At 32.4% G+C, this 22,870-nt stretch overlaps 2 long non-coding RNA genes across 2 annotated transcripts; both read right to left on the bottom strand.

Annotated features, from left to right (window-relative positions):
• Positions 1-6,539: 6,539 nt before the first annotated feature.
• LOC104885318 (hypothetical protein) lies at positions 6,540-8,178 on the bottom strand. Its single transcript, XR_007268674.1, has 2 exons — positions 7,716-8,178; positions 6,540-7,016 (listed from the first exon to the last, which is right to left on the bottom strand). It is a non-coding gene; the product is annotated as a hypothetical protein (long non-coding RNA).
• A 3,123-nt stretch (positions 8,179-11,301) lies between these two features.
• On the bottom strand, positions 11,302-13,627 carry LOC130589725 (uncharacterized). The gene is made up of 2 exons (XR_008967363.1): positions 13,307-13,627; positions 11,302-13,011 (listed from the first exon to the last, which is right to left on the bottom strand). It is a non-coding gene; the product is annotated as an uncharacterized LOC130589725 (long non-coding RNA).
• Between the last annotated feature and the right edge of the window lie 9,243 nt (positions 13,628-22,870).

The raw sequence follows: 22,870 nt of genomic DNA, 5'->3' as shown, positions 1-22,870 counted from the left end.
CCCATAAACCGCATCAGACTATGGTTTTCTGATGCGGTTTTGGATCATATCAAAATTTGTTACACACCTGATACGGACCAACACCGCATCTGAAAGGCCAGTTTTGACAGCATCAGGTGGGGTTTTTTTCACTAGTGATTGGATAAGTCTTTAGGATCGATGTCCCCATGGTCTTCTGGAAATCACATTAGGTTTCTAAGTATTTGTTTAAAGACTTCTCACTAGTGGGGATATTTTTTTCCGGTTGGAATTTCAAAACTTAAAATTATTTACGCTAAGTAGTCAGATTCCTACTCATCCCGCATAGGCAATAAAAATATACCTACAATAACCTATGTTTATTTGCCTTTTTTGGCCCTTTTTTGTCCTCTTTGGCTCTTTTTTGCCCTCTTTGGCTCTTTATGAGACATTATTTTCACAACCCTAACTCATGGTTACCTAATCGTATTTTTATTGAGCAAACTTATCAAAATAGATTAATATTATAATCTATAACTATATATAATAAAAAAAATTCTTAAAAAAAACACATTCTTTTTTTAATGCATTAATTTTTTCAAATTTCTAGCACCTACTGAAATAAATTCTAAATCATAACTAAATGACTCTAGTATATCTTCTATAAGTTATTCCAAACTAAGCTTGTTCTTTTATTGATTTTGTAATTTTTTTAAAAACATAAGTTGTATAACTTCTCCTAAGTCATGTACACATATTAAAAATGGTTATGCTCTGAAAGTTTGTTTAAATTGTCCATTGCTTTTGTGAACCATGGTTGAAGTGATGACTTTGGGCTTATTATTAATATTTGTGCTTATTAGAGTTGTGGGTTAAGACTCTTGGGATACCCTCACGAGCGCAAACTCGTTCACTACAGCGATCTAGGGGTTTAAAGGGATTGTTCCACATGCTAAGTGCAACCGTGATTCTTACGATCGTGAGTTAAAATTTCTAGCTTTTTAGGGTAGTTCTTCATTATTTTGTTTGGTTTACCCTCACGAGAGCAAAGGTTAAGCTTGAGGGCTTTTGATTAGTGATATTTCTATCACTCAATTACATTATTTCCTCACGTTTAAAGTCATTTTTCCTCTTTATTTATCATTTTCTGGCTTAAAATTTTACTTAATTTAGAGTAATTGAGTTATTTGTAATTCATTTGTGAAAATTAGTTTTTTGTCTATTTATATAAGGTTTGGTAATTATTATTTGTGTTTGAAGCATAAAGTGGGGAAATATGGGCAAAAAATAAGAGCTTTTGGAAGGATTTATGCACAAGGGTCAAATTCCAACGGTCATATATAACTTTATGCATAATAAATAGTTTTTAGTTATTGAAGTTGGAGACGAAATATGGATTAATATATTTCCAAGAAATGCTCACAATCCCAATTTGGTGAAAAATGAAACAGATATGACTGTTGAAAGTTAGGAGCGTCTGCCAAAACGGAGGCCCGCTCCATTTTGTTTGGAGCGTCCATTCCAGAAGCCCAGAAAAACTTTCACTTACGTGAACTTGTATGGAGAGCCTGCTCCAACCTATACGGAGCGCCCGTTCTGATTCACCTGTGCGGATTTTCCTATTTTTCAGCCCATTTAATGATGTAATGTTTACATCTTTCTAAAAGTTGGAACCTTAACTTTTGAAGAGGAGGAAGATGTGGTAGCTTCCATAAGCTTAGTTACAGAGTTCTTTTAGGGTTTTTAGAGAGAGAAACTCTCATCTTCTAGAGAGAGAAGTGAGAGAAATTTGAAAGTTTGGAATTTGAACAATCTAAAAAGAAAACATGAACATTTTGGAGGCTCCTTGCAACTTTAATGAGAATTTCTTACTCTCTCTCATATTTTTTTGCTTTATTTTCTTACTTTCATGTCATTTTACTCTATTTACTTCTTCATCCTCGATTAGTGTTTTAGTTCATGTTAGTAGTTGTTAATATCTTTTAGTTTATACTTTATTATGATTTGTGAGTAGTTATTTTGTGAAGGGGATGAAGCCATTAATAATATCATGAACCTTTTGGTCATATTTAGGCTGGGTTTCTTTGGAAAATGAAATCAGATGAGCAATATGGTTTTTATTGTTGGTCTTTGTGATTGGCCTCCATGAAACTTAATTAATAGTCACTTCAACAAAGGATTGAAAGATGAAATTAAGGAGTTGACTCCCTATTATTTGTTCACTTAACTAAACTTGCATAAATTAGGAGATTTTGTAAATAGATTTATATAGTCATCTTGTTATTATTCATGTTCTTGAATTGAGGTTTGTTGCATGAGAACAAGACATAACCTCCAATTTCAGTAATCCTCTTTAGCTTGAAAGAGTAATAATGTCCTTGTTAGATGACCCCTTTAACTCATTCCTTTGGACTACTCTCTTATTTTCCTAATTATTTACATGATTATTGAAATAATTGTTCATGTCATTTTGAGAGAAGATCAAGGCAAATATATATAGCATTTTGCTTACTTAAAGCATATAACATGTATTATATATAAGGGAAAAAAGAAAGCAATCCCAGCTTATAGCTGGAAGTACAGACGGTACGGTTGAAAAACAACATAATGAAAGAGGGCCTTATTTAACCGAGCCTCAAGGGCATGTACTAACCATCAAGTGCACTAGCATAGGGTTTACAAGAAAATTGGCCCAAATATAGTTTCACAAAGGATAATAGTAATACATGTGGCTGCAAAGCCCTTGTTGTTGATTTATTTAGGTTGTTTGTTGTGAGATCAAAGTAATCATACTTCAACTATTTGTTTCTTATTTGAGCTGTCAAGATGGCTACATTGTAACCCTAGTAAGGACTAGGAAACATGAGAGTATGTAGGTCTAATGTTACTCAAAACCTGTGTCACTGTGAATGATAGTAGGACATCAGCAGGCACTGTGTTGCATTCATTTGTGAGTCATAAGATTAGTGAATCACCAACTTGTATTAGATTAACAACAACAAACCAAGCTAGCATATGTTAAGTTAGCATATTAAATTAAATTGGCAAATATAACATTGTTATCGTCCAAGCTAGCACTTGTTAATTTTTCAAGGTAGCATATTTTGTACAGCTTATATGTTTATCTTTTTAATGTTTTATACTTTGCAGTACTTTGGCGGAGTTACAACTGAATTTTCTCAAAATAAACTTGATGAGTTAAGAGACTTGTGGATCAAATATGTGGATGAATATAAACAAGTGGATGAACAAGAATCGGAAGATGATGTCCATTTTAATTAGGATCTGTGTATTTTCTTTTGGAGCGGGATTAGGGAGGTAATTAGTTGGAACAAGCAGCTGCTTGAATTTTTGTGCACACGAATTGGAAAGAACAAGTGCTTTGTTTTTTTTTGAGAACTTAGTTGAATTTTTGGAATTTTCTAACATTGATATGATTTTGTAGTGAACGATATTGAATTAATGAAAACTTATTCCAGTTATAAATTCATCTGAATTTTCTCAATACAAGTGCCTAGTTGTTTTCTATGTAATTTACTTCGAGATTATGAAAGATGTACACGCATGCAACAGGTAAAATGGATTGGAGAAGCTATAAGTATAATAATATTGCTTTGTATCAAAAGATCTTGAATATTGCTGTTTTTTTTATAAAAATAAGAATACTAAAGAGGCCACCTTTTTTGTCCAGGTGGTTTTTTCGGGAATGATTGAAAATACCGTGTAAATATTATAAATGGTTTCTTTGTAGGATAAAAGAGACCACCTATCTATAAAATGTGGCGCCTTACCCGTATTCTTTTTTTCCTATTCAAATTCATAAATAACCACTTATTTTAAGAAGTGGTCGCTTTTATCAAAATAAGAAACCACCCTTAATAAATGGTTATTTATCCTAGGAGACCAGTGAGCTATAAACCACCTCTCATGTGGTCTCAAAATGGGATTTTAGGGGGTATCTTTATGCTTTTTTGTAGTAGTGGTGGCATCCAGCGAAAGCCGAAGCGCTGGTGGCCGACCCGGTAGCGGTGGTATTAGGTGAAAATCACTCGTTACTCGCATAGAGGAGAATGAAGGTAGACTTCGACACCGATGAACTTAAGGCCTTGTGCGGTGCGGTGGTCCGACTTGAGATAGAAAGATGGCACTATGAGATGGTTCGACTTGCGAGAGAAAGACGGTGTGGTGGCTTGATATACTACTATGCTAAAGCAATGGCAGAGAAATGAAGGAGAAGAAAGGTTTTTGCGGTTTAGAGAAATACAACGCTCATGGGGTATTAAAATTTTTGAGAAGGTTAGGTCACTAGGTGTAATAGTGGAATTCAACCAAATCATGTAACATCTGTCTTATAACCGTTGCAATATCTAATAAAGGTGTTGCATTTCATGGTGTAATGCAACAGTTCCTACTAAATTTTGCAATACCCGTTGCATTAGAGCATACCGTTGCAAACAACCGAAGAAATAGTTCATACCGTTGCCAAAAAACTGTTATAATAGCTCATGTCGTTGCATTAGACCGTTGCATATGCTCGTTTATGTAGTAATATGTTCGTGTTTTCAGGATTTTTTTATCAATAGGGTTTCCTATGTTTTGTTTGTTCTAGCTCTGATACCAATTGTTATTTCACTAGAAACACTACAAAAGGGGAGCGAATTGTATGTGTATAAATGAAAGCACTTTTTGCGAAATTATAAAACTAAAATAGAAAAGCAAGCTAAAGGAACACGAGATATTTTACGAGAAAAAACTTTTTGGGCCCAACATGAAGAAACAACCTCAACCAGTAGGGATTTTAAACTCGAAGTTATCTCACTTTAACTTGCTTCACTCAAAGCTTCTCTTTTACAGGATTTTAATTAAAATCACATACCCATAAACAAAATTACAATGAACGTGAAACTTAATGGAATAGAGTAAGAAGGTAAACGGATAGATGGCTTATAAGATTATGAATGTACTGACACTTTAATTACTTAAGCTCACTGAATCACATAGTCAGTCACAGTTTGGAACTTAATTAAACTTGGATATTTATAGTAAAGGTGATCAAATTAGCCTGGTCCGTAGGCCCAATTTTTTCCTGGGTTGGACAGAATATTTTGGCCCGGTTTTAGGCCTGGCCAAATTTTTTTTGGCTTTGGGCAAGCCAAAAATGACTTTTTAGTCTAAATTTCGGATCGGTTCGTAATAAATCGAAATTTAAATCCTTTTAACAAATAATATAGAAAAAGATTTTCTTTCAAAAAAAAGTATTTTATTTTTCAAATGAGATAAAATCTTTTACGTAAAAAGATTTTCCTTAAAACATATTTTAATCGAGTGAAATCCTTAACCAAATGTTTTCTTAAATTCTAGCTAGCCTTCAAAAACTCAATTTCAGATTTGAACCGTTGCATTTTATTCAATTTAATATATATATGATAATCACTTCTTAATTAGAGTTCTGATCCCTCATAACTATTATTGTTGTTGTTGTTCATTAGGTTTATATTGTTAATCTTTGCCATATCAATTGTTTGATATAATCTTGCAAATAACAAGTCATAGATCGAGTAATAGTATTCTTTAGAGACAACTACAATTAGCAGAATAAATATGAGTGCAAGAGTATCATTAGGAAGTCCAAAAGTGTTAGTGCTCAAGAGAAAGACGAACCCATACTTTAGAAATCCGGTTAATTAAATTAGTGGTAGCATTTTGATTTCGGTATCTTATTAGTTTCATACCTTCCACCCCATATTTGTGAATTGTGATCTTGTTTAGTTTCTCCATACCTTAGAAATTAGATTAAAATGATCATCTCTCTTTGTATATTCGACCCTACTTATTATTCTACTACATTGTTACGAGCTTTTGTTAGGATTTTACTTTTGACAAGTATACGACATCCTATCAGCTATCTGGAAAATGACGCGCTTTATCATTTCCCTCAATGGTATAATGAATGATATACTTGACAAAGTCCAATCTAGTATCCAATTTATACCGGTCCTAAATTGAGCTATATGAGGTTTCAATCCAATCTGATATTTTTATCTTATGAACCTTAGATAAAATAAAGAAAAGTATAGTACAATGCATTAAACTTCATTAATTTCAGCACATGAACAGATACAAAACCATTAAAAGAACAAATAAAATAATCCAATTACAAGATTAGCATCATAATTAATTTGAGTTATCATCACAAACTAAATATTTAATGGGTAATGTTATATAGGGCTACATATAAGCATTAAATACATTTCTTTAAATGGAAACAGTTTAAAAATTCAAGACACATTTTCAGATCAACTGAGGTAATAAATGCTTGATTTAATATTTTATTTCCATTTAGGGCTATGTATATCATTTTCCATATTTAATTTATATATTTCTCTTAGAAAATAAGTTAAAAAAAATAGTGTATGTTCTGGTGTGCCCCCAAAAAAATCAATTTTATATTTTACTACCCAAGTTCTAGTCTGAAAGTTACTCGTAGATTAACAATATTCTTCAAATTTGATAAGTGAATGAATAAGAGAAATTAAAAACGTACTCAATCACATAAGAAACCTCAATAACCCTACTAAAAGTGACTAAGGAAGTTTTTTATATTATTAGCATTAACAAGTTCATTTGTGATATTAAGAAAATCTAATTGTCTATAGAAGACAAATGATTTTTATTCACAAACAAACCAGCTAGCTAGATGACTAAGCTTTAAGACCAAATTCAAGATCAAGCCTAAAAGGCCAAATACACTTATAATAACACATTTTTTTTAAATAAGTCCAAGATCTAGACGCAGGTGGTGTAGCCAGTGTAATAATCTTGATCATCGTCTTCCCTACAAGTGAAACCAGCACAACAATCGTTGTTAGTGTTACAATAGGCGCCGCGTCTCCCGCATTGTTGCGCAACCGCTCCTCTCACCATTCTTAATAACTCGGCGCGGTTTGATCTTGTTGCTGCTGACGCTATTATCTGTTTGTAGGCACCAAGTTGTTCAAGAACTTGTTCCTTTGCGAGTTCTTCCATTATAATTGGTTGCATTCTTGCAAGGGTTGAAGCTGTTTGTACCAATATAAATAGGAAAAAATTAGGGTCATGAGTTTATTATAACATTATCTTAATTAAACATAAACTAACACTAGATCTGTTTAATTTGGTCAAGAAATATATACTACAAATTGGGTTGATCGAAATATAAAAATAATTACCCGATCTATTTTTAGTTTTTTTTTGGTAATTTAGATGGAAACTTCTATAGATATAGTTTTAAATAATTGTGTTATTTTTGATTGGGGAGATGATAAGACGATAATATTTTAAACTGCACAATATATTCTCTATTGAGTTCATTTAGAAAAGTTATTAACTCAATTTCCAAATTTATTGTTCTTTTCGTTATGTTGACAGGGTAAATATATTACTTAAGCGTTAAAGAGCTCATTAGAATTTAAAAGATAAATGTTCTTATAATAACTCCCTAAGTCTCATATAATATCGTCTTACCATGATTTATGATAAGATATATGTAACTTGATGTATGGACTTACAATAATTTTATAATAAGACACAAGACTCACTACTACTAACTAGGGAATAACGAAAATTCCTAATTAATTATTAATTAGTTCATACAATGCACATTATTATTGGACACAAAAAGCGGCTCATTGTTAATAATTTAGCATACTCCACTAATATGATACATTGATACTTCATAGCTAGCGCACAAAGGTTAAAGAGAGAGAGAACGAACGAACCTGAAATGTTGAGCAACACAAAGGCTAAGAAAACCAGCTTAAAGCAAGATGACTTCTCCATTTTCTTTTTTGCACTTTTTAGTGATAGGATTTCTCTTTGCTTGCCACTTATGAGTTATGAGTTATGACTTATGAGAGCTTCAACATCTGAGACCTTTAATTTATAGAAGAATTTTGAATTCCATGATTGTACACGTTCTCTTTACACCAAGATTAAAAAAAAAAAAAACGAAACTACTTGTCGTGACGCCACCACGTGAAAAACGAAATTTAAAGTTTTTGTATGATTTTTTAAAAAAATTATATTGTTTCCAAATTTATTGTGGTTCACGACTTCACGTGAACTTGTCCAGCTACATACACTGACATATCTGTCCGAAGTTAATACGGTCATAAATAACTCATACGGGTGAAATGGTGGATAAGATCATAACATAAGCTAGGATTGTAGCCTGTAGGAATATCAAATATGGTACCACTAATGAGTAATGAACTAATGACTTAATGATCTATTTAAATATGATATTGTGATTGATCGCGGATATTTAATACTTCTTGTAATATGAAGTATCTTATTGAAAGAAGTAGTAAATTATTTGAATTGATATACTTTTTTCGGTCTTTAGTTTACTCATTTCTTTTGCATAGAATTTTACGAAAAATAATGTTGTGGGTTATAGAAAGAAAGAGAAATTATTATTTTATATTAAAGTTAAATGTATGTGTGATGAAAAATCAATGGTTTCATTCCAAAAATAGAAACAAAAAAAGGGATAAACTAATAAGGGACATCTCAAAAAGAAATATGGGTAAACTAATAAAGACTCGTTGTTATTTTACCCATTTCTTTTGCACAGAGTTGTAGCAGAATAATGTTGTGGGTCATAGAAAGAAAGAGAAATTATTACTTTATATTAAAGTTAAATGTACATGTGATGAAAGTTTGGTCTCATTACAAAAATAGAAACAAAAAAATTGGGTAAACTAATAAGGAACATCCCAAAAAGAAATACGGGTAAACTAATAAAGAACTGAGAGAGTATTTGACAGTATCCCTTCTCTTTTGTTTCTGTTAGGGTTTTTCTTTTATCTCTATCGACCTATACTAAAATTGACCAAAGGTAAAAATAGATATCTAAACATATGCACTTGATGCATAGGTTAGAGAAACCCTAATAATGTAATAACAAAAGTAAAATTAGCTTGCATTAAGATTTGAACTCATGACCTCTTGGTATTATACATGACACAATTACCATCTCAATCAACTTTTAATCATGCTTCAAGTGTCCACATTATTATATTTGTACCTTTTAAATGTTGAATTTTCCTTAATATATTTTAGTGGGAATGGAAAAAAATGCATATCAAGTTCGAAAACACAATATTAACCCGGGGTAATGCCCGGGCCCAAATACTAGTTAATAATAATATCTTGTGTTTTATTGAGAACCAAACTCTATTTTCTGTTTATCCAAAACTCTATCCATTTCTATTATCCTAAAGTCATAATTTCTAAATAAATATTAATGTGAAATGACAATCCTATATGATACTCTCAATGCTCCCAAAAGAATGATCCTCTATATGCATGACTCGTTTACCTTGTGCCTTATATGACCCTTTTTTCTCTCTTCCTCCAAAACTCTCTTTCCTGATATTTTTATTGCTTCAATGGTGGTCTATCAAGGTAATAACTCAAGTAGGGATTAATTAAGGTTTGGTAATGGTATTAGGGATTATTGCCTAAAAAAGCCCACAATAGTTAGTCATTAAGAGTATGTAACGAATTTTAAAGAAAGCACTAGATGGTATTTGGTTAAAAAGAAATTATTCGGAAATAATTGGTGAAAAATGTCCTTTTTTCTTTTCTCAGCTCAATGTCGTGTTTCCTTTTAATTGAAGTCTCGTTCATAAAAGAAAGTTAGGATTCCCATATAGCAAGGGTCACAGTACTTAGTCATCATGTACAATTTGAAACAATTGAGAAGAAATATACCCTTCTTAACTTTTACCTCACATACATTAATTTGCTAGATTTAGATGCAATTTTTAGGTTTTTTGATTTCTTGCGTATAATAAAAAACATTAAAACTACATCTCTTTGTGTAGAATCTAGTATCTGACTGTATTTGTAAACTAATACTACTTTTATTCTACTCTCTCCATTCATATTTTGCTTAAATTTTGTTGACATAATAATTGTTATATAGAATCTGGTATATTAGGTTGAACTGTTGAAGAATATGTAAGCTATAAAAGTATAAACTTTTGATTCAAAATTGATAGATTCTTAGCTGTTTATATATTCTCCAAGGTACCTTGTGACCCGACTCAAAAAACTAGTTATTCAATTATTAAATGTTCGATTTTTCAGGTCGGGTCATGAGCTGATTTTGAGTACTTGGTTATGAACACCCTTGGTTTATGGGCCTAACATCATTAGCTATATGGGGTTTTTGAATTTTAGGGATGATCGTACTAGAGGTGTGGTTAACAGATTGATATGTCATATTTATATATAGTTTTGGTGTATTTAGGTTGCACTATAGTCTATAGATCATTTAGATTCATAATTAGGCTCAAAATTGCATCAATTACTCAAGTTATGTTACTCTACTTTCTTTCTAGATTTTACCCCATTTATTATTCTACTACATTGTTATGAGCTTTTGTTAGGATTTTACTTTTGACAAGTATACAACATCCTATCAGCTATCTGAAAAAATGATGATCTTGTTCATTTCCCTCAATGGCACAATGAATGATATACTTGGCAAAGACCAATCTAATACCCAATTTACATCGACCCTAAATTGACTTATATGAGGTTTCAATCCAATATGATATGTTATCTTATTAACCTAAGATAAAATCAATAGAAGTACAATACATTAACTTCATTAATTTCAGCACATCAACGGATCCGATCCAAAACCATTAAAAGAACAAATTAATTAATCCAAGTACAAGATTAACATTATAATTAATTTGAGTGATCATCAGAAATTAAATATTTATATATTTCTATAAGAAAATAAAGTTAAACGAGACTGATCTGGAGTGTCCAAAAAAAAAAAAAATCAATTTTATAGTTTACTATCCATGTTCTTGTCTGAAAGTTGCTCCTACATTAACAATATTCTTCAAATTCGACAAGTTATGAGTAAGAAAAATTAAAAAGGTACTCAATCACATAAGAAACCTTAATAACCCTACTGAAAGCGAGGAAATATTTTATATTATTAAAATAAAAGCATCAAGAAGTCCATAATTGTCTAGAGAAGACAATGATCTTTATTGACAAACAGACACGCTAGTTAGATGACTAAGCTTAAAGACGAAATTGAAGATCAAGCCTAAAAGGCCAAATACACTTATAATAACACATTTTTTTAAGCAAGTCCAAGATTTAGACGCAGACGGCGTCTTGTATATCATGTTCCTCACAAGTCAACCCAGCACAACATACGTTCAAAATGTTACAGTAGCCGCCAGCCCTTATGCACGGTCGCGGTCGCGGTCGCGCAACCGCTTCTATCACCGTTCTTAATAACTCGCCGCGGTCTCTTGTTGCTGCTGATGCTATTATCTGCTTGTAAGCACCAAGTTCTTCAAGAACTTGTTCCTTTGTAAGTTCTTCCATTATAGTTGGTTGCATTCTTGCAAGTGTTGAAGCTGTTTATACGGATAGGAAAAAATTGGATCATGAGTTTACTATAAGTTATCTTGATTAATTATAAACTAACACAAGATCTGTTATTGATCAAAAAAAATCTACTACAATTGGGTTGATCGTAATATAAAATAATTACACGATCTATTTTTTTTTTTTTTTTTTTTTTTTTTGCTTTAGGTGAAAGCTTCTACAAATATGATTTCAAATAATTATGTCGTTTTTTTAATTAGGGAGATGATAAGCCGCTAATTTTTAAAACTGAACAATATCCCTATTGAGTTCATTCAGAAAAGTCGTTGACTAAATTAACATTTTTATTGTTCTTTTTTATTAATATTATCAGGTGAAATATATTACTTACGCATTGAAGAGTTCATTAGAATTCAAAAAATAAATGTCCTTATAATAATTCTATAAGGCTCCTACTTCCTCTATTCTATTTTAAATGAAACATTAGGTGAAATGATACTATTCACTGATTAATTTTGAATCCGATTTATCGCCATTATATAAAGAAAAACATAGTCAAGTGGGATCTTGTTAGATTCTTCTCGATACATACTATCAAATTATAACTCTTTTTATATTTTTTTCGTTTGTACAACTAAAGATATTAGTGATTAAAGAAGCGTGTTGGGTTGTGTATATTGGGGTTTTGTGGAGATAGTGAAGCAAGCTAGGCGAAGAAGAGGCTCGAAGACGAGTCAAGGAGGAGCAGCCCGGGCGGGCTTGAGATGGATTAGATATGTTAAGAGGAAAGTGTGGAAAAGCAAAATGAATAGATAAACCAATGTAACCCCATGGCAACATGAAACTGCGATAAAATTAGTTCTACAATCTCATTCTCAAAAGTTAAGATAATGAAGATGCAAGAAAGGCATTCCAAGAAGTCTACAAAAATACTACTGCAATTATAAACAAAGTCTTAAAATATGAAACCAATCATAGAAGAACGATACTCATGAAGTACAACTATATTGGTTATTTTATACCCGTATGGTTCAAAAACAAAGAGAGGAAGTGCAAGAAAGAAAAGTCATTTTGAGAAGACTAAAAGAAAAAAATTCAAGAACCAAATTGAAATTGGTACAATAGTTACTCCAAATGCTAGGTTGTTTTAAGTTATTTTTTCAAGTTGTCTTTTGTATTTCACATTTTAGATTTGTAAAAAGTTGTTTCTTCGTTTATATTAGAAACCAAAATAATGCTCAATTAATCTTAACTAATTCCCCTCAAAAAAAAAAAAAATCTTAACTAATTATAGAACAACACTAACTGATGTATTGAATATGTTAACTAAAAAACAATGGAAGTCTACATAAAAATTACCAGCTTTAAACTATTGTGCTAAAATACTTAACTAATTCGCCAAAAATATTAACTAATTCGCCAAAATATTATCGTGAGAATTTGTGAGACGTGATCCGTTTTCTAAAAATATATATCTCTTGGACTGGCCAGATCTCACGTTAAGACTAACGTGAGACTGTCTTATTTAAGACTTTGTGAATTTTATAATAGGCAATCTTATCAAAGATGTACTAATAATAATGAGGAGATATGAAAAGGTCCTAATTATTAGTTCAAACAATCCGCATTATTATTGGACACTAAGGCCTTGTTTGGTTTACAAAACAAATCATGGGAATGCAAATTCCTGGGAAGTAGAAGTATATGAAGTTGTTTGGTTGGCAAAATCATGGGAATTTGCACTTCCTAGGAAGTTTTACTTCCTCCAAAATGGAGGAAGTTAACCTAGGTCCCCCTAGGTAAGTAGAACTTCCCATGGGAAGTTCTAATTCCCATTATCAACCAAACACAATTTTACACTTCCTAGGAATTTCAAATACATGGAAAAAATAACTTCCTAGGAAGTATGACTTCCTATATCCAACCAAACAAGGCCTAAGACCGGCTAATTGTTAGTAATTTAGCATTCCTCCACATATATGATACTTCATAGCTAGTGAGCATAACAAAAGTTAAAGAGAGAACGAGCCTGAAATGTTGAGCAACAGAAAGACTAAGAAAACCAGCTTAAAGCATGATGACTTCTCCATTTTCTTTTTGCAGTTTTTAGTGATATGATTTCTTTTTGCTTGGCACTTATGAGAACTTCAACATCTGAAACCTTTAATTTATAGAAGAATTCCATGATTATATACGTTCTTTTTACACCATAGATAAAAGGAAAAAAAAAAAGAAGATGAAATTACTTGTCGTGACACCACCACGTGAAAAATGAAACTGAGAGTTTTTTGTATGATTTTTTAAAAATTATTATCTTATCAAATTTATGTGGTTCACGTGAATTGTCAGCTACATACACTATGACCTAATAGGCTCATACTGGATACTGGTGAAATGGTGGATAAGATGATAAGATAAGCTAAGACTTAAGAGGTAGCCACAAGTTAAGTTTGATCGAATGGTAAGCAAATAACTTTTTAATTTTTAAGTTGGAAGTTTGAATTTCACTTGAAGCATTTTGGAAGAAGGTTTCTGCTTATCACCCCCTTAAAATGTCTACTTGGATATTTAAGTCGAATTAACTTACAAAAGTTTCAGATCTAACAGAGTCCTTCATTATATATATATATATATATATATATATATATATATATAAAATATAATATATATATATATATATATATATATAGGGGAAGGATCCGCTGAAAACTGAAAACAAAGTAACTTTTAACCCCTTTAGGGTAACTTTTAACACTTTTAGGGTAACTTTTGTCAGTTTTGGGGTAACTTTATTATATTAAGGATAGTTCTATATATTTCAACGGAACTTTATTTATTATAAGAGTAACTATTACCACTTTTAAGGTAACTTTTTACCTCGAAATATATGTTAGTGAGAGGGGGTAACAAATAGCTTTAAAACAACAACTAATCACAATACTTTGGCAACTAATAACAATACTTTGTATGAATTTCGCCAAATATATGTTAGTGAGAGGGGGGTAACAAATAGCTTTAAAACAGCAACTAATAACAATACTTTGGAAACTAATAAAAAAACTTGATATAGGGTAACTTTTAAGTTTTCAACAAATCTACACCAAAATCCACCAAAAATTCACAAGTCAAAATCAAATCACCTACAACAATCACGTAATTTGACAATTACAATTAGAAGATTATAAGAGTATGCTTTATTTTCAATATTTGAGCTATTGAAAAGTAAATAACATTTAACAAGAATAAAAGAAAAATAAAGCAGAATGAATGTTAATAGCCTAAAAAAAGCATCTAATATGAATACAAAATTGAGCAATCCAATAAAAATCCATAAGAATAGTCCAAAATTGAACGAAAAATGAAGATCTCTTCGCAATTTCGATCGAAAATTACTAGATTCAAAAATTCAGTTGAAGATCTGAAAATGATGAACAAAATGAGCTCAAAATTATCATAAAATTAACAATTACTCATCAAATCACATAACGCTCAAACCAGAAAACAGAGAAATTTAAAATTATTCAACCTCAATCAATAATCAAAACAGAGATAGTTCAAAACAATGAAATATGAAAAGTTAAAAAAGAAAAATCGAGAAAGAATACACAGATATCAAAATATAGGAAAAAAATCAAGAAGAAGAACCCTAAATTAGAGGAAATGATGAATTTGATGATGAATTGATGACAAAACTCTGAAAAAGTTCCACAAAAGAAAGAGAAGATGATAAAAATCCGAACGAAACATCACCAATTTCATCTACTATTTTTCGCCATTTTAGGAATTGATCTAAGCTCGTGTCTCTCTTTCCTCTCGATCCACCTATTGTCGTTGAAGTGTTTTGTGGTACACCTACTGCTCCGATCCCCGTGTGTTGGCGTTGTTGATGCCGCCTTGTGGTGGTCCGGCAAAGTAATAAAAGGAATTTCCCTTCCATGTGTTGTGTGTTGCATTGTTGTTGTTGGTGGTGGTATGGTTGCTGGAGTTGTGTTGTTTGGGCTGCATCAGAGCAGAGGAGTAAAGAGAGAAGTAGAGATGCAAATCTTTTCTGCCATTGATGGAGGAGAGAGAAAAAAAAAGTGGAAGGGTTAAGCGGCACGATCAAAATCTGGGTTGATCTTTAGAGGAGAGAGAGTGGGGTGGAGTTTGATGAGTGAGAGGGAGTGTTAGAGTGGGAGAGAGGGAATTGAGATATAAACCGTACGATCGAAATCAACGGTTCAGATATCTTGTTTTCAGTTTTCAGCTTAAGGATGGTTTTCACAAGATCCTATTCCTATATATATATATATATATATATATCACATGATGAGAATGCTACTTACATGAGAAATGAGAATGAATCTCAACCACAATTGGATTAGAGTTACAACACTGGTTTATTAGAGTTATACCCCCTAAAAAATTTTGAGCCAAAAAAAAAAAATTTCAAATTTTTTTCTTCTAATATTCTTTTTTTGGAGTTACATCACTTTTGCATTAGAGTTACATAACTTATTCATAAGAGTTATATCACATAAAATTCATTCTCATTTCTCATGTAAGTATGCATTCTTACATGAACTCAATCGTGTGGTTGAGATTCATTCTCATTTCTCATGTAAGTAGCATTCTCATGTGATCTTGCGATATATATATATATATATATATATATAATAATATAATATAATATAATATATATTAATATTATAATATATTAATTATATATAATATATATATATATATATATATATAGGAATAGGATCTTGTGAAAACCACCATTAATCTGAAAACTAAAAACAAGCAATATGAGCCATCGGATTTTGAAGAAAATATTAGATGGCCACGATTTAGCCACGTCGCGTGTCCAAAAATTTATTTTCTCCCACCTAATTTTCTCCCTCTTATTCCTCAGCCATCAATTACGTGATTTCTCTCTCCTAAAAGGCCGATTTTCACGCTCTCAATTCTCACCTTCAATCAATGTTAATCCTTCAATGATTCGAAATTCCGGTAAGAATTTGTTTAATCTTTTCATTTTTCACATTTGCAAATCGAATTTCACTCAATTTTGCTCTACTTGAGTTTTTTCCCCAATTTTTCTAGGGTTTTACGCTCAGTTGCGATTTTCTTTCATGTTCATCTGCAATTTTTTGTGCGATTCTTCTTTATGTTTATCATATTCTTCCCGAATTTGGTGAAATTTCATGTTCTGCCGGCTCCTATGTTGATTTTGTTTTGATTGGTTTTATTGGTATGTTATCCATTGTTTTAGAGGAGTTTGATGACACTCCTATATCCTAAAATGTAAACTTCCAATTTGATTATATGAACTTTTCTGTTCTACTTCTGAGCAGCGCTACCAGTATCAATCTCATAGTTGCTGAAAAGCATAAATTATACAGCTATTATTGCTCAACCCCACTCCTTAAAAATGTAAGAGCCGGTAAATCACAATTGTAATTAAGTGTTGATTTTTGTGATTTTGTTGAATTTGCGTGTTTATGAAATCTTATGGTTACTGTTGGAACACAAGGTGACACTCAAGAAGGGGGGGTTGAATTGAGTGGTGAAATCTAATCGATTTTCACAAAAATCCTTTTGTGGCTCAGTGCCTGGCACTGTGCCAAACACTCGTAAATCGCTGATTTGATTTTTTTCGAATAATAAACTTAAAAGATATTAGATTTGACACGCAAACACAGGATATAACGTGGTTCAATCTCACCTCTGAGATCTACGTCCACAAGAAACAAAACTCTTTATTTCTTTGAATCCTAAAATATCAAACTCTTGATACAATAAGATTCCCCTCACTACTAACCCTAGTAATGACTCTCAACACTTAACTCTAAGTGTTGGCACTCTCTATAATGTTAAAGTTACAAAGAAAGAACGATCCTCAATGATGTGCTTCTTAGTCAAGCAATTAGAGGACAATTACAATTGTGAAATAGTAACTTAAATCTGACTCGCTCAGTGCTATGCTCAGTGCCGGAGGAAATAGTTTTCAGCTTTTAATAAATTCGATTTTTCTCTCTGAAAACGTGAGATCTAAAAGTGAATTATGAATCCCTTTTATAGAACATGAGTTGGACGAATATCCTTCCAAAGGATATCTTTCAATTCCTTAATTCAAGGGATTTAAATTCTCTTTTAGAAAATCAATCTTTATCTTTTTTCATCTTTATCTTTATTCTTAAAAAGATATGTTTTCCATAACAGATTTTCTTTTCAACTCAAAAAATATTTTCCAAAATAAAATCTGATTTTATAAAACTTGGTTTTAGGAAATTTCAATTTTATAAAACTCTTCAAAAACACGTTTTGGAAAATCTTGTTTTATAAAAAATCTTTTCAACCACGTTTTAAGGAAACGTGATTTTTGTAAAATCTTTTTCCTTAAAACACGTTTTTATCAAAACATAATTTTAAAAAATCTTTTTCCAAAATTCGTTTTTATCAAAATCTTTTATAAACACGGTTTTATAAAAACTTTTCTAAAACTCGTTTTTATCAAACACGGTTTTATAAAATCTTTTTCTAAAACTTGTTTTTATCAAATCTTTTTCTAAAAACACGTTTTTCTTAATTCTTTTTATTTTTGATTTCGAAAACCTATTTCCTTTTTATATAGAAATATAATTTTAATATAATTATTTACTTTCTTAACTCAAAGAAAATAATAATTATACTAACTTTATATTTCTGTATTTAGCACATAGCATATCACTAAGTTAGAGCATATTACATTTTCATCTAAAGTAACTATTCTAAGAAATTATAAACTAGAACTCCATTCTTGATTCTTCTTTTCTTCAAAGTCTTCGTTTATCAATTTCTTTCTTCATGCATCTGTTGCAACTGTTACATGCTTTCATACTACAACATATTATATTAATTTTCATCATCAAAACATAACATGTGCATAAAACATAACATGTACATGCACAACAGTTACATTACTTGGATGTTATTGCTTTCTCTGATGTAAAACTGATAAACTTTCCTTGCAATTTTAATTTTCATAATCTTTCGTTTCATGTGGTATTGTCTACTTTTTACTTTTGGTGTTCTCTCTGTTATTTTTATCTTACTCATTATGGTGTAGCCTACTCTGTTTTTATCAGTTTCCAAAGTATTGTTATTAGTTGCTGTTTTAAAGCTATTTGTTACCTCCCTCTCACTAACATATATTTGGCGAAATTCATACAACCTATTAGCCCAATTGGCAAAACTAGGGGTGGGAATGAGCCGAGCCGAGCCGAGCCCGAATAGTGCCAGGCTCAGGCTCGAGCTCGAGTTTCATAACCGAGGCTCGGCTCGAGCTCGAGGCTCGTCGAGCCTCAAAAATGAAGCTCGAGCTCGGGCTCGTGTCATGGAATGCGAGCTCGGCTCGAGCTCGTTTGAGTCTCGGGCTCGAGGCTCGTTTGAGGCTTGTTTGAGGCTCGATGCTCGTTTGAGGCTCGTTTGAGGCTTGTTTGAGGCTCGGGATCGTTTCAGGCTCATGTTAATAAAATGGCTCGAAATCTCAAAAATAAAAAAAGTCACATACTAATACATAATTTATACGCAACAAATCTCATAAATAAAAAAAATCTCCAACAAGTAAACACAAATTAAAAAAAGGTCTCTAAACAAATACAAATAAAAAAAGTCTCCAAGTAAAGAAGGAATGAAAAAAGTCTCCAACAAGTCATACATTACAAATTCAAATAAGTTTGACCGTCAAAGTTTACAATAATGCAAGTTGGTTGAATATTCCATGCCATGAATGTCGATCTTCATAAATTTTGTGCCAAAACAACTCATGGAATAGGAATAACGATCTCTTTTGGTTGATCATCTTCCACATCCTGCATTAGTGTACAAAACAATCCAAAATTAGTCAAAATAACATGAACAAAATCCTTAAAATACTAAAAAGAAACAAATAATAAAACATTGTTGGACTTACTTTGTTCTTTCTTTTAATCCCAAAAGTCGACCTAGTCCAATCTCCCGTGAAAATTGGCATTTGCACAGTTTCTGGAAGCAGCGAAGCTCGATAAGAATCGATAACACGACTCCCTGCACTAAATGTAGCCTCGGATGCAACAGTAGTAATCCGAATAGCCAAGACATCAGCATCAATTTTCGATAAAATACGATACTTCACTGATTTTTCTTTCCACCATTTCAATATATCAAACTTTCCTTCATCATTGTATTCTTCCTCAAAATACATATCAACTTCTGATTTCTTAGGTTGAGTTTTTCTTCCACTTTTCACAGCTTGTAACACCCTAGACATACCAGGAAGGTTCCCTTTATTATCATTTGAAGTTCCATAATCACATTCTCCAATTACTTCCGTTGGGGAAGAATACAAGGTCTTATACTCATCATACAACTCGTACAAAGTATCTCTAACCTTAAGGATGTTACCTCTAACAAGTTCTGAAGGAAACATTTGGGGGAAAGTAATGTCAAGTACCTCCATTTTCACACGAGGGTCCAAAATACCTCCTATGGCCATGATCAAATTGCCTTCACCCCAATACTTATCAAACCTTTCTTTCATGTTTTTTACCATGTCTTTCACAAAATCATCAGAAGAATTGGCATATTTAACACAATCATCAGAAGAATTGGCATATTTCTCCATCTCAGACCACACACTAGATGTTCGTGGTCTCTTATGTGGATGATCGGGATCTTCAACACCAACCTCTACATTAGCCTCATCGACTTCAACGGGAATTTCAGATTCAATAAATTCATCATCTTCTTCTGGTTCATAAGGGTTCTCATCTTCAGCATTTACAATGCAAAAAACTTTTCCACGGTTGGTGTAGAAGAACAATTAGGAGTTGATGATGGAACATCACTAGATCCACCTATTGAATAGTAAGAACAACCAATAATTATAAATATGAAGTAATCATTATCTTATCCTTTTTACTCAAGTAACAATGTAATTTAGAATAACTATATCTAGTATAAAGGCAAATGGGATATGAAAACAGAATTATTTTGAAATGAAAAAACCTTGAGTCATAGCCAAACTCCTTTAGCTGTACAAGTGTTAAAGAATTTTGATGTCTTTCCACACAGATATTAGTATTCGATATATAGGAGCAGCAAGTCTTGTTGGATTTATATGTTTTTGCAATCTTGGTTTCATTGTTGCACACTTGCACTTACCTACCTTAACAACAGTAAGTTAACATCTAAATTTTTATACGAAATAATGCATAATTTTCCCATTCATCTTTTATATTGATTACCTAGCCATAGTTTATCTAAACATCATGTAATTACTCCATAAAAAAACAATGAACAGCTAGTAGTCAATTCAAACAATTCAATTCAACCATGAACATGTAATTACTCCATAACCATGAATTGCTAGTAGTCAATTTAAATAATTAGGAGTTGATGATGGAACATGTAGATACTCCATAAGAAAATCATAGACAGCATGAACACATTATCTAATAAAATTTTCTAAGCAAACCATTCAAGGAACCTGCCATAGTTAACCTGCTACTTCCATTATCTAATACCAAGTACACCGCCCAAGCAAAATCAATTCCTAAATTACAGCAAATACAAAAATTAAGATTTAAAAAGATTTCATACCTGTTGGTGGGTCGCCGGCCATGGCTGTTCCAGCAGGTGGTGAGTGAGAGTCTTGCGAGTAAGAGGAAAGAGATGCGACGGTGGTGAGTACGAGGAAAGAGATGTATCGACCAACTGACTTAGTGAGAGAGGATGAGATGCGACTTACCGGCGGTGATGTTGCAGCGGCGGTATATACTGCTGCAGTGGCAGAGACTCGGTGCTGAGTTTAGCCTCCTTAGGGTTTTTGTGAATTGTAAGTTTTTGAAGTTTTGGGCAATGTTCTAGTGAGCTTTTTTAATTTTTCTCCAAACTTCAAAATGGGAAATAGCGCCACTCCCACTAAAAGTTATAAATTTTTTTAAATTTTTTACGGAATGTGAGATTATTTTCTTTTTTGTATTTTTTTTCCTATTTTAATATATACTATATAGTATATTGTTAACCTTTTACCTTTTTTTATTAATTAACAATAATACTATTTTTTTTTTATATTTTTTCTAATAAAAAAATAACTCGAGCCGTTCGCGAGCTTTTCGAGCCGAGCTTTGCTTAGCTCGTGGCTCGTATCGTTAGGTCACGAGCCGATCCCGAACTCGATCCGAGCCTTGGCGAGCCGAGCCCTGGCCGAGCTTCCACCGAGCCGAGCTCGAACTGTTCACGAGCAGGCTTGGCTCATTCCCAGCCCTAGGCAAAACATTGTGTAAGACACAACGATGTAGGTTAGAATCTTATATAGGTTTAACTATAATCAAAGTTAAAATAAGTTACCCTTAAAATCTAAAAAGTACAACCTAGTGGGTTAAATACTGGCTTTTGCTGTACTTTTGTCTATGCATTTAATAGTGCAGGAGACAGAGAGCAGTTATGGAAGAATCTGATGAACCAGGCTGACACCATGAGTGAGGCTTGGATTCTTGGAGGTGATTTTAACTGTGTTCTCAATAAGGAGGAAAGAATAGGTGCGCTGGTTAGAGATGGTGATATGGAGGCCTTCAGAAGGTGTGTTAATCATTGTGGCTTAGATGATATTAAGTCAAATGGTTGTCACTACACTTGGAACAACAAACAACAAGGTAGTGACAGAGTCTTTTCAAAATTGGATAGAGTACTTGGGAATGACAAATGGAGAGATCAATTCAGTACAGCAGAGGCTATGTTTATGGAGGAAGGCCTCTTTGATCATACCCCTATATTGATTAGAGTTCATGAAGGGAGTAGGAACATTAAAGCTCCTTTCAAATACTTCCATATGTAGAGTATGGGAGAGGAGTTCATAAGTAAAGTTCAGAATGCTTGGAACTTTGAAGTCAGAGGATGTGCTATGTTTAAGTTCACTAAGAAGCTGAAACAGGTGAAGATAGTGTTAAAAGAGATGAACAAACAGGGGTTCTCTCAGATCCACATTGAAGATACAAAAGCACAAATAGCTTTGCAAGAAGCTCAGAAGGTGCTGCATCTGAATCCTAATAGCACTCAAGCCAGAGAGAGAGAACAACTAGCTACACAGGAGTATCAGAAGGTTCATGCTAAATATTCTTCTTTTATGCAACAGAAGAGTAAACTATCATGGATAAAAGCTGGAGATGAAAATTCAAAAGCATTTCACAATGCTTTAAAAACTAGAAGACTTCAGAACACTATATATGGTGTTGCTGATATTGAAGGGAGATGGGTTGAAGGTAGTGAAGAAGTGAACAAAGCTTTCCTGCACTACTACACTCAACTTCTTGGTACTCCAAGGCAGTACAAGAGTCATGTGCAACAGGAGGTGATTGATGGTGGTCCTGTATTGAATGCAGAACAATGTCAAGCACTACTAGTTCCTTTCTCTCCTGAAGAGGTAAAGCAGGCAATTTTTTCCATTCCTGGTGATAAATCACCAGGACCAGATGGGTTTGGGGCAGCGTTCTATAAAGATGCT

This window comes from Beta vulgaris, chromosome 8, assembly GCF_026745355.1.
Source record: "Beta vulgaris subsp. vulgaris cultivar EL10 chromosome 8, EL10.2, whole genome shotgun sequence".
Classification (NCBI taxonomy): Eukaryota; Viridiplantae; Streptophyta; class Magnoliopsida; order Caryophyllales; family Amaranthaceae; genus Beta; species Beta vulgaris.
This window is presented reverse-complemented; position numbering and strand designations above follow the sequence as displayed.